This window comes from Notamacropus eugenii, chromosome 4 (assembly GCF_028372415.1).
Source record: "Notamacropus eugenii isolate mMacEug1 chromosome 4, mMacEug1.pri_v2, whole genome shotgun sequence".
NCBI classification, from domain to species: Eukaryota; Metazoa; Chordata; class Mammalia; order Diprotodontia; family Macropodidae; genus Notamacropus; species Notamacropus eugenii.
Window position 1 is genome coordinate 176,529,400 of NC_092875.1, and position 13,574 is coordinate 176,542,973.

Here is a 13,574-nt window from a genome sequence, read left to right on the forward strand (position 1 = left end):
GTTCAGGACTTAGTACTCCGTGGTAAAGAGTTAATTTCTAGAATTGCAATGTCTTAAGACCCAGTGTAAAAATGAATAATACATTAAGTATGTATCCATGTTCAAGTTTAATGAAGAAATTTATTTCTTTGCCCTTTGCCCTTAAACAATGCAAAATTCTGATTAGCTAAGCAAGAGAATTAGAAGAATGTCCATGAACAAAACCTAGTTTGATGAGATATGGGAAGTTATGATATAAGATGACCATTATCACAAATAAAACATCTGCATGCCTAAAGTGCCATAGTTATTTCTTAGAATGTGGATGCCCTTTAAAAATGTTATCGACAATGAGAAAACAACTGCTTAAGACCAGGATGTTTAAAGGGAATCTATATCCTATTATCCTGCTAAAGGGCAGTGTAAACAAGGGGATGATTAAGGATGAAAAGACTACAGAAGTTGTAGAGAGAGACAAAGACTAAGAATTTAACAACTTTAGCATGTGCTATATTGTGCTAACTTAGGCAGGCAGACCATTAGTATTTAGTTTCTTACTATGTGCCAGGAACAGAACTAAGCACCAGGGATGCAAAACTAAGTAAAAATAAAGATAGTTCTTACCCTCAAGGGGCTTACATTCTAATAGGGGAAGAAAATACATAGAAGAGAACTTAAAAGTGGTGGGGGAAGATATATTTGTGAGAAGAAGGTGGCTAAGTCAGAAAGTCAGAAGCACAGATAAGAGAAGAATGAACCATTGCAGTCCTGAACCCCTATTCAAAATGGAAGCTCTGGAAGAAATTTACTGATAGGAAAGGGGAAATATGATGAAAGAGTGTGGTAAGAATTTCAAAGACCATCAGGACCCTCTTCTGACACATGCCTGGTTTGTGACCCTAGCTGGGAAAAACACTTAATCTTTCAGTGCCCAAACAACTAAGACTATCATTTCAGAGAGGGTGTTACTAAGAACTCATAAAGGAATTTATTCACAGGAAGATTTCTATACTGATAAAACTTCAGGTCAGGTTAATAAAAGTGTATAATAATTGTCAGAATCTCCAGGTAAAGCAACCTCTCTTGCAAATTTTTGTTTTGTTATGATGTTATCTTTTATCTTATTGAAGAAAAAAAAAAGGAACCCACAAGTATATATTTTTTAAAGTGGGCTATTGATCCTAAAAGATTCTTGGGTTTACTATCTTATTTTACAGATGTCACTGACCACCAATTCATAATGCAGAGAAAGAAAGTCTATAGGGCAATATCTAGACAGGTCAAAGCTTCCCACTTCATTGCTAGGTCCAAAGTTCAAGCAAGTAGAATAAGCCCCCTATTTCAGGGAAGGATTCTGGTGAGGGAAAAATTTTAGTGGAGGTATTTGGGGAGTGATGGGAAGTTGAAGCAAAGTACTGGGAGAATGTCAGAACTGCAACTGGAATGGGGAGGACATGGACAAAAGGAATATTTTCAAGTTGGTGCTTGGGAGGTAGGATGAATATGTCCACTGGAATCAGTTTATAGGAATCTCACTGCCCAAAGAATCATCTGTTTTTTATAAATATTAATTAAAAGTGCTTCTGTTTTTCCAGTGAAATTCTACTTAGACACATCATCACAGTTTGACAATGACCCTGGGTTCTTGGAGGCTCTATTAGTGGTACATAATCTCTAACAAGTCTTACCAAACTAGAAAATCTTAGAATTGGGCAAGTGGAAGCTAATGACTTCATGAGACTTAAAGAAACAAAAAACAAAGTCAAAAGAATGAAAAAAATAAAAGAAAATGTGAAATATCTCTTTGGAAAAACAATTGACCTGGAAAATAGATCCAGGAAAGAAAATTTATGAATTATTGGACTTCCTGACAGTTATGATCAAAGAAAGAGCCTAGAATCATCTTTCAAAAAATTATGAGGGGCGGAGCCAAGATGGCAGAGTGAGAGCAACAACTCACCTAAGCTCTTGGACAAACTCCTTCGGATACCTCTGAAAGGAGAATCTGACCAAATACTGGAGGTACAGAATCCAGTAGGAGACAGACTGTGGCAGATTCAGAGCCCAGGACAGACTGGAAGGTCCACGGGAAAGATCTATTCCATGGGGGTGAGCCCACAGCGCACAGAGCAGAACGTCCAGCACAGTGGAGTGGAAGGGCCCCAGGAAACCTGAGACAGAAGCAGGCGGAACCAGCAAAGCAGCAGCCAAGGGTCGGAGACCAGCAGAGCTGAATGAGTGGTGGCCACAGAGTACCAGATATCAGTGCAGCAGCATCTTAGATTTTCAGCCCGCAGATTAAACATCAGTAAGTCACCTACTTGAACTTCCGGGAACCAGGATGACAGAGTGATCAGTAAATGCTCTCTCCTCCTCCTTTGATGACCTTCAAAGAACCATAAAATATTTCCCCAGAAAAATCTTGGATCAGCAGGAACAGCAGAGGGGGCAAATAGTCTCATAACACCTGAGGCTAGGAAAATAGCTAAGGGGGATTTCTCCTACTGTGGAGGAGGCAAACCAGAAGGACAGAGGACCCAGGACAGACAAAACTCACACTAGGACTCAGGCAAGCCTCAGTGCCAGGAGAGGAGCCCCAGGAGTGGTGGGAACTCCCACTAGCATCTAGGCGTGCCTCAGAACTACAGGGGAAAAGGGAAGACAATAGGGCAGCTGGGATCACCATCCCCTTAGCTTGCCTTTGCCTCAGTTCAGGTGAGGAGATCTCTCGTGACCAGACCACCCCTCCCCCACACTTAACAAGCTAACCCCAGGGCTGATCAGGGGAAACACAAAACAGAAACCTGCTCTTACCTTTTCCACACAAGTCAGCTTAACACCAAATTCTGCAGCTTCTAACTGAGAGAACCAGAAGCCACAACACACAATCACCATCATGAACAAAAAAAAAGGAAAATAAGTGCGAAAAAACCATAGAATCTTTCTATGGGGATAAGGACCAAAACACAAATACCAAAGAGGTCAGTACTGAGACTGTACTTCCATCTGAAACTTCAGAAGGGACTATGAACTGCTCGTATGCACAAAGAGCTCTCCTGGAACAGCTGAAGAATGAAATAGAAGAAAAACTGGCCAATGATTTTAAAATTATAAAAAAAGAATTCACTGATGAGAACATCTCTTTCAAAAGGAAAATTGAACAAACGAAAAAGGAAGTACAAAAATTAACTGGAGAAAATAACTCCTTAAAAGGAAAAATTGAACAGATGGAAAAGGGATGCAAAAGTTAACTGAAGAAAACAATTTGATAAAGATTAGAATTGGGCAAGTAGAAACTAATGATTCAATGAGACAGCAAAAATCAGTCAAACAAAATCTAAAGAATGAAAAGATAGAAGAAAATGTAAAATATCTAATTGGAAAAACATCTGACCTGGAAAACAAATCCAGGAAAGAAAATTTAAGAATTATTGGTCTGCCAGAAAGCCATGATGAAAAAAAGAATCTGGACAATATCTTCCAGGAAATCATCAAGGAAAACTGCCCAGAAGTGTTAGATCCAGAGGGCAAAATAGTCATCGAAAAAATCCACCATTCACCTCCCGAAAGGGATCCCAAACTCAAAACCCCAAGAAATATTGTTGCCAAATTCCAGAACTATCAAGTGAAGGAGAAAATACTACAGGCAGCCAGAAAGAAACAATTCAAATATCAAGGAGTTATAGTCAGGATCACACAGGACCTTGCAGCTTCTACATTAAAAGATCAAAAGGATTGGAATCCAGTATTCTGTAAGGCAAAGGAGTTGTGACTGCAACTAAGGATCAAACTACCCAGAAAAGTTCAGCATAACATTTCAGGCAAGGAGATGGTCATTCAATGAAGTAAGGGATTTCCAGACCTTCCTGACAAAAATGCCAGAACTTAATAGACAATTCGATCTTCAAATGCAGATCTCAAGAGAAGCATAAAAAGGTAAACGGGGTGGGAGAAAAACTTGTTACTCAATTTGGGCAAACTGTTTACCTCCTTATAAGGGAAGATGATACCTGTTAATCTTGAGAATTGTGCATCTATTATGGAAATATAAAAGGGATATATATATAGAGGGAACGGGTATAAAGTAAATGATGTCATGTTAAAAATATGATTTAAGTATGTAAAGGGATTGTAACAGGAGGTGTGAAAAGGAGGAAGCAGAAAATGGTAAATTACATCACTGGAAGAAGTACAAAATTATAGTAGAGGGAAAGAGGGGAGGGAGATGAGCATTGTTTGAGAGGTAGTCTCATCTGTTGTTTCAAGGAGGGAACAATAAACTTAAGTAGATAATCCTAACTAGCTCTATAGGCAGTAGGAGGGGAAGGAGGAAGAAAGGTGAAGGAAGTTAAAAGGGAGGGAAGAAGCAGTAAGGGTAAAGGGGAGTAAAAGGGAGGGGGGCTAAAAGAAGGAAGGGAAGGCTGCAGGAGGAGGTGGTGAAAAGTGAATACTATTGAGGAGGGGAAAGGAGTTGGGAGAGCTAAAAGCACAAATTGTGGGAAAAAGGATGGAGGGAAATACACAGATTGTAATCAGCACTGTGAATGTGAATGGAATGAACTCTCTCATAAAACAGAGACAGATAGCAGAATGGATTAAAAGCCATAATCCAACAGTATGTTGTTTATAAGAAACACATTTGAAATGGGGGGGATACACACAGGATAAAGGTCAAAGGTTGGAGCAGAATATATTATGCTTCAGGTGATGTAAGAAAAGCAGGAGTAGCAATCCTAATCTCAGACAAAGCAAAAGCAAAAATAGATCTAATCAAAAGAGATAAGGATGGAAAATATACCCTGCTAAAAGGCACCATAGACAATGAAGCAATATCATTACTAAACACGTATGCTCCAAGTGGTATAGTATCCAGATTCTTAGAGGAGAGATTGGGGGAGTTGAAGGAAGAAATTGACAGCAAAACTATACTAGCAGGGGACCTCAACCTCCCCCTCTCTGAACTCGATAAATCTAACCTCAAAATAAATAAGAAAGAGGTTAAGGAGGTAAATAAAACTCTGTATAAGGTAGATATGCTAGATCTCTGGAGAAAATTGAATGGAAATAGGAATATACCTTTTTCTCAGCAGTACATGACACATTTACAAAAACTGACCATGTACTAGAACATAAAAACCCCACAATCCAGTGCAGAAAGGCAGAGATAATCAATGCATTCTTCTCAGATCATAATGCAATAAAAATTATATGTAATAAAAGGCCATGGAAAGAGAAATCAAAAATCAATTGGAAACTAAATAATCTAATTCTAAAGAAGGAGTGGGTTAAAGAAGAAATCATAGAAACAATCAACAACTTCATTCAAGAGAATGACAATAATGAGACAACCTACCAAATCTTATGGGATACTACAAAGGCAGTTCTTAGGGGGAGTTTTATATCTTTGAATGCCTACATAAATAAAATAGAGAAAGAGGAGATCAATGACTTGGGCATGCAGCTGAAAAAACTAGAAAAAGAATAAATTGAAAATCCCCACATAAATACCAAATTAGAAATACTGAAAACCAAAGGAGAGATTAGTAAAACTAAAATTAAGAAAACTATTGAATTAATAAATAAAACCAATAGTTGGTTTTATGAAAAAACTAATAAAATTGATAAACTTTTGGCAAATTTAATTTAAAAAAAGAAAGAAGAAAATCAAATTACTAAATTAAAATCATTAAAAATGAAAGGGGTGAACTCACCTCCAATGAGGAGGAAATTAAAACAGTAATTAGAAATTACTTTGCCCAACTTTGTGCCAACAAATTCAATAATCTAAATGAGATGGATGAGTATTTTAAAAAATACAAATTGCCCAGATTAACAGAAGAGGAAGTTGAGCACTTAAATAACCCCATCTCAGAAAAAGAAATTGAACAAGCCATCAATGAACTCCCTAGGAAAAAATCTCCAAGGCCAGATGGATTTACAAGTGAATTCTAAAAAATTATCAAGGAAAACTGCCTTAGTATCCTAGATGAAGAGGATAAATGAAAGAATCCACTTATCACCTCCTGAAAGAGATTTCAAAGTGAAAACTCCCAGGAATATTATAGTCAAATTTCAAAGCTTCCAGGTCAAAGAAGACGCATTATGAGCAGCCAGAAAGGAACAATGAAAATATCACGAAGCCGCAGTCATGATCACACAACACTTAGCAACTTCTATGTAAATGGCACAGAGGGCTTGGAATATGATATTCTGGAAGGCAAAGGAACTAGGATTACCACCAAGAATAACTTACCCAACAGAACTGAGGATAATCCTTTTGGAGGAAAGTGAATATTTAATGAAATAGAGGTCTTTCAATATTCCTGATGAAATGACGGAAAATTTAATTTTCAGATACAAGACTCAAGAGAAGCATAAAAAGGTAAACATAAGGGACTGAATAAAGTTACATTGTTTATATTCCTATATGGAGAGATGATTCATGTAATTCCTAAGAACTTTATCAACATTAAGGCAGTTAAAAGAGTCTGCATAGGCAGAAGGCATAAATGTGAGTCAATTATGCTGGGATGATCTCCTGAAGAAAAAACAATAAGGGTGAGAAAAATTGATGCACTGGGAGAAGGAGGAAGGGAGAGGTTGATAGGGAAAAATTGTCTCACATAAAAGAGGTGTGTAAAGAACAGCTTTTATAGTACAGGGGAAAATGGAGGTGGGGTGGCAGGCAATGCTCGAACCTCACTCTCATCAGAATTGTTTCAAACTAGGTCCAAAGAGCTATAAAACTGTGCATACTGTTTGATCCAGCAATACCACTACTAGGGCTATATCCTAAAGAGATCATAAAAAAAGGAAATGACCTACATGTACAAAAATATTTGTAGCAGTTCTTTTTATGATGGCAAAGAAATGGAAATTGAGGAGATACCCATCAATTGGGGAATGGCTGAATGAGTTGTGATATATAAATATAATGGAATACTACTGTGCTATAAGAAATGATGAGCAGGAAGATGTCAGAAAAACCTGAAAAGATTTGCATGAACTGATACTGAGTGGAGTAGAATCAGGAGAACATTGTACACAACAACAACATCATGCGATGATTAACTATGATAGATTTAGCTCTTCTCAGCAATACAATGATTCAAGGCAATTCCAAAAGATTCATGATGGAAAATGTTAATCACATCCAGATAAAGAATTATGCAGTCTGACTGCAGATCAAAGCATAGTATTTTCACTTTTTTTGTTTTTTCCCTTCTTTTTCCATGGTTTTTCCCTTTTGTTCTGATTCTGTTCTTTCACAACATGACTAATGTGGATATATGTTTAACATAATTGTACTTGTGTAACCTGTATCAGAGTCCTTGCTGTCTTGGGGGGAAGGGAGGAAAAGGGAAAAATTTGGAACTCAAAATTTTACAAAAATGAATATTGAAAACTATCTTTACATGTAAAAATGCTATTAAGGAAAAAAAATTGATTCAAAGAGGGAAAACACACACACACACACACACACACACACACACACACACACACACACGGATAATCCTCAGAAGGTGGCCCTAAGAGCATGCACTTTGTTTTGGCCATAACAACTCATGAAGCTTCCTGCTGGGCTATAGAGGACCTGTAATTCTCATAGGTGGATAGAGTTCCCTGTATGATGAAGCCATAGAGCTTTTGAAGCATCAAAATAACCTAGCTTCTACTAAAGTTTCAGCTAGTTGGGTTTTTTTTTTTCCCTAGAGTTCCCCAAAGGACTATTTCTTAACCTTTGGTGCACCTGGTGCAACTAACATGCTTGGGTTTTTTTGTTTGTTTTTGTTTTTTAATAAGATTTTATTTTTTCCTCTGCTTCTCTGGTCAAATAGGCCCACGTTCCCCCCCACCCTCGGCCCTTCATCGGTCTGGGCTACCTCCCTGGGCAGCCGGAAGATGCCGAGCTGGCCACCATGGATAGCCCCTGGCAGACAAGGTATTCTTCATCGTCTTTATGTTCAAGGAGTGCCACTCTGAGGAGCTGACCATGCAGAACCTATTATACCACTGGTTGGTCATCAGGGACATGGTTTTCATCCAGTGCCACCAGTGCAGGACCAGGGTCACTATGCTTGTCCATCCGCTGCTGCTGCTAGGGTACTACCTCGCCTTGTACTTTGCAGCATCTGAAAAATAACTGTGTTATTTGAACCAGGCCCCAAAGGCTGGAAGCTGTTTCTTCTACTTTCAGCTGCCTTCCCCACCATCACCTGCATCATGGCTTACTATTGGTCTTAGAACAGGTGAGACCTCCACCTACTAGTGAGGGACTCTGGCACTCCATGTCCTTCCAAAGTTAGGGTGGCCAGCGGTGGTATCTTCCTTCAACACAGAGTTCTGGAGCATTGCCAACTTTGCCATGAGTGCTCTGGGCACCCAAGTGATTGTGACCGACCCCTGGGTGATGAAGGAAGAGTAAACATAAAGGACTATCACATCCATGTGGTTCTGTAGCAGGAAGTCCATGTGAAGGTGACAGAATGGCACTAGCACGAGCTCTTGCCAAATTCCAAACTGCCTGTCCAGTTTTTCACTATCCAAGTGGCCAGTGTGGATCCCCTGGTCAAAGCCTTTGATATTTTCTTTAATTGTACAGATAACAGTGAGTTGCCTGAGAAACCCCATGCCATGTGCAATGCCTCCTTTGTTGTAACCCACCAGAGCCTCACTGACTTGTTTTTGAAACATTTACATCCTTCGTGGAAATCATCTCACCTTGATTCCATTTCTAGCAACCAGAAGCTGGAATCCTGCATTGGCTGCACGCAGATAACTACCAACATTAAGCAGGTGAAAAACTGCCAGGAGTCAAAGGAGGGCGAGTGCCAGCAGTGTTATTGCCACCCCATGTGGTGTCTGATGTGCATGGTGAAGCGGTTCACTAGCTGCCAGGACCAGAAGCACTCAGAGACATGGCTCTCCAGCCTTGCCCTACCTACAGGGCCAAATTCTGCATCCTGGACGTTTGCATCATCCACTGATCTTCCTTGAGCTGGGATGCACTCCCAGGGTCGGCTCTTCAGTTGAGCAGCTTTTGAGCTCTTTGGCAAAGCTTTGCCCATCTCATTATAGCCATCCCCCTTCCTCTGTTGGGGAAACTCAGCAAGCCTCAACATTTCCCCCTCTAAGCTCCTCCAGCCTATCCTTTCCTTCCGAACACCAGCCCTGTTCTGGAGGCTGCTCATTTCACCTTTTTCCGAGATAAGGGTAAGGAGGAAAGTCAGGGCAAGGCTTTAATTTCCAGACTGTTGAAGGAAGATACAATCCCTCATCCCTGTCCCTGCCCTCTTTCTCTCTCCGCACTTCATACACAGTAAAGGATTCCAAGGCAATCGCCCATCATCCCCTATGTGACTAGATTAGAAAGGAGCTCGTTTTTTTGTTTGTTTGAAGTAATAAATCAGACACCCCCTGACTGGGACCGAGCTTTCCTTTACTGAAGCTGTTTTTAAAACTTTATACTTTATGATTTTTGCATAAGTACATACAGTTCTGCAGGACTTCCTCACCCACATTCTGGGCCTGTACCTACCCACACAGATGTATAGGATAGGCATGGTTTCTAGGCCTGTGCTTATCAAATTGGTATCATTTCAATGTGAAGTTTAATTCTAGTTTCTGTTTTATTTGATCTCTGTGTATCCTACCCCACCTTCTGCACCTCCCTTCCTCTTGTCTCTCTCTTCCTATCTCTCCTACTCTTGTATTCCCTCGTACCCATGTGTTTTATACCAGATAATCCTTTATAGGTCATAGGAAAGAGGGAAAGAGGGCTAAATACTGTGGTAACAAAATACAATTTCCACAGTTTCATAACCATAGTTTCAAAGGCAACCATTTCTTCCACCTCACCCTCAAACTACAGCCCCATAGCTCAGTCCTTTGGGTTGACTGAAGTGTTTTAAGTTGCTTCTCATTACAGCTGTTAGGGAAAAGAGCAAACACCTTATCTATAACACAAAATGTATACCATAAAGGTATTTAATTTTTTTCCTTTAAAGTATTTTAAAGGCCAAGACTAAAATCATCTAAGTAAGAAACAAAAGCCTACGACTTTGGGACAAAAACTATCAAATTCTTTGTCTAAATGCAAAGAAAGCTCTTCCCTTCTTTGCAGAGAATACACTATTTCTAGGCATGTTGATAGGCCTTTGTCCTAGTGCTTACCATATTGAGCAATTAGAAGAGAATCCCTTTAATAAGAGGGTATGAACCCTCTTAGTTCAATAAAGAGTAGGAATCAAAAAAAAAAGATATCTTTTCCCCTCAATTACATGTTAAAAGAATTTTTAACATTTTAAAAAAGTTTTGAGTTCCAGATTTTATCCTTTCCTACTTCCCTCCCTCCCCTGTATTTTCCTTGAGATGGTAAGAAATGTAGTATAGTTTATACATGTGCAATCATGTGAAACATTTCTATATTGGTCATTTTGTATAAGAAAACTCAAATATGAAAAGAAGACAAAGGAAGGAAAGAAGGAAGGAAGGAAGGAAGGAAGGAAGGAAGGAAGGAAGGAAGGAAGGAAGGAAGGAAGGAAGGAAGGAAGGAAAGAAGGAAGGAAGGAAGGAAGGAAAGAAGGAAGGAAGGAAGGAAGGAAGGAAAGATAGCATGCTTCAGTCTATATTCAGATAGTATCAATTCTGGAGGCAGATAACATGCTTCATCATGAGTCCTTTGGTCTTGGATCCCTGTATTGCTGAAAATGCTGTCATTCACAGTTTTTCACTGTACAATATTGCTATTACTGTGTACAACATTCTCCTGGTTTTACTCATTTCACTTTGCATCAGTTCATGTAAGTCAAAGATTTTTTGAAATCATCTTGCTTGTTACTTCTTATAGCACAATAATATTCCATCACAATCATATACCACAGTTTGTTAGGCATTCCTCAATTGATGGGCATCCTCTTGATTTCTGATTCTTAGCCACCACAAAAAGAACTCTATAAATATTTTTGTACTAATAGATCCTTTCTCCCCTCCCCATTTTTTTGGATGTCTTGGGATACAAATTTAGTAGTGATATTGCTGGACAAAAGGTATGCACTATTTATAACCCTTTGGGAATAGTTCCAAATTGCTTTCCAGCATGATTGAATCAGTTCACAGCTCCACCAACAGTGCATTGTTATCCCAGTTTTCCCATATTACCTCCAACATTTATCATTTTTCATTTTTGTCATATTAGTCAATCTGATAGGTGTGAGGTGATATCTCAGAATTGTTTTAATTTTCATTTCTCTCATCAATAGTGATTTGGAGCATTTTTTTCATAGGACTATAGATACCTTTGAATTCTTTGTCTGAAAACTGTCTGTTCCTATCTTTTGGCCATTTATCAACTGGGAAATGACTTGTATTTTTATAAATTTGACTCAGTTCTCATTTGAAAAAATAAAGCCTTCATTGGAGATACTTGTCACAAACTCTCCCACCTCAGTTTTCTGCTTTCCTTTTAAATTTGGTTGTATTGTATACCCATATTTCTTGATCCTTATTAGTATAACAGCTCCATGTAGTTGAAAAGGAACTGGAATGAGAATAAGGAGGCCTTGTTTATAGTCTCAGCCATGCCACTAGCTAGCCAGTGAGGCAGCTGGGGAACAGTGGTTAAAAGTGCTGGAGCTAGAGTCAGAATGAACTGAGTTAGAATACTGTCTGAGGTACTTATTAGCTATGTGACCTTAGGTAAGTGATTTTATCTTTCTCTGCCTCAATTTCCTTAAGGAAAAAAAGGAGAGTGAGATTAGATGATAGCCTAGATCTCTTGCATCTCTAATCTATGATCTTCTAATGAAGTCTTTGAGGTTTTCTAAGAAGAAGGCTGTCTGGAATCCTGTCGAAGGTCTACCTGTTCTGGGTACGATGTTAAAGTAGATAATTGTTAAGGTTCCTTCCAATTCCAAATCCCATGATCCAGATTAGTAAAAGATCAGGACATTTCTGGTATAGAGAATAATATTAGAGGAGGATTTGGAATGGGGAAGGTGATATCCAGACAAGGATTTCATTGCTGTGGGGAGCTCCTGTTACAAAAACTCCTTCCACCTATGCTGATCACATCTGTAATTCACATTCTTAGATGGGATACCTAAAGCATTGATAGATTAAATGATTTACCCAGGGTGAGTCATTCATTTAGTCAATGAGCATTTATTAAGCTCCTATTATGTACCAAGCGGGGTCACACACAAGTAGTATGGATCAAAAACAGGGCTTGAATATAGATCTTTCTGACTCCAGTCACATCTCCATGCCATACTACCTCATGGTGAATACAGTCATACACAAGATAAAAATAATTGGAGAATATGATGGATAGCATTGTGAGAATACCACATTGAAAAGAGCTAGATTATAAGAAAATGTCATGAGAGAGTTCATCATGATTATACAGTCAAAAGTTGGGATCCCTCTGTTAACACTAGAAAGAGTCATTTCATTCCCAAAGTGAGCAAGGAAATGTTGTTGTAAGGGACTGTGAAGGGATGCTAAATGGTAATTTGGAATTGTGGACCTTGGAAGTTTCTTTCAAAGACTACTCAAGTTGATAGTATTTCAGAGAACTGGGAAGAACAGACAAGCTCAGAAAAGTCCATAGCAAAATAATTCAGTAAGACAATGGCATCTCTCTTATACATTCCTCAAATCTATACTCATCAGCCTTCCTTCCACTAAGTGCACCTCTTCATCAATTATTAAATCCTTCATTCTCTATGAAAAAATTTATTTTCCTCTTTGGGATTAAGGAAGTCATCATCATCATAATGGATGATACTCCAAGGACTTGAGTTTCATTGGTGTGGGAATACCCTGCATTGTTAAAGAATTACTTGAGGCTTAAAAAGGTTAAAGGATTTGTCCGTGGTCAAACAAGCTGTGTAGTGTAGCAGATATAGGGTTTAGTCAAGAAGAAATCCCACTGTAGATTTTGCTAGCTATGCAACCCTAGGCAAGTGCCTTAATCTTTATGGGACTCAATTTTCTTATCTGTAAAATGAGAGGTTTGGACCCTATGATCTTTAAGACCCCTTCAATATCAGAGGTAGAGTTTGAAGCCAGCTCTTCCTGACTAAATATTCTTTAATTTATAATAGCTAACCCTCATACTTTAAGCGATATTCAGTGCTTCTTAAACTGTGTGTTGTGACCCCATAAGGAGTTGTGAAAAATTTGGAACCAATAAAAGGTTTTTGAACACACAATGATCAAAAATTAATTAAAAATCAAACATATAATGAATCTGAGGTGTTTTTGGCAGTGCTTGCTTGTGTTCCATTGCACAACTTCCCTGCAGCCTTGGTTCTGAACACAAAGCATGTGCACTTTGCACTGAGCATGCCCTCAGGCCACATAATGCCAACCAATGCTGCCAACAGGAAAAGGGGTCAAGAGTGGGAAAAGTGTAAGGACCCCTGATAATCAGTCCTTCGACACCTCATCTGTAAAAATGAGAATATTGAATTCAATTCTACAAGGATCTTTTAAGTGCTTACTATGTGCCTGGCACTGTGCTAAGTGATGGAAACATAAGGACAAAATGAAACATCTCTTTCCCTCAAGGTGGTTACATTCTAGTGGGAGGA

The 13,574-nt window shown here is 38.8% G+C and overlaps 1 pseudogene; it reads left to right on the plus strand.

Moving 5' to 3' along the window:
* The first annotated feature begins 7,939 nt into the window (after positions 1-7,939).
* On the plus strand, positions 7,940-8,966 carry LOC140502381 (E3 ubiquitin-protein ligase TM129-like; annotated as a pseudogene).
* The last annotated feature ends 4,608 nt before the right edge of the window (positions 8,967-13,574 follow it).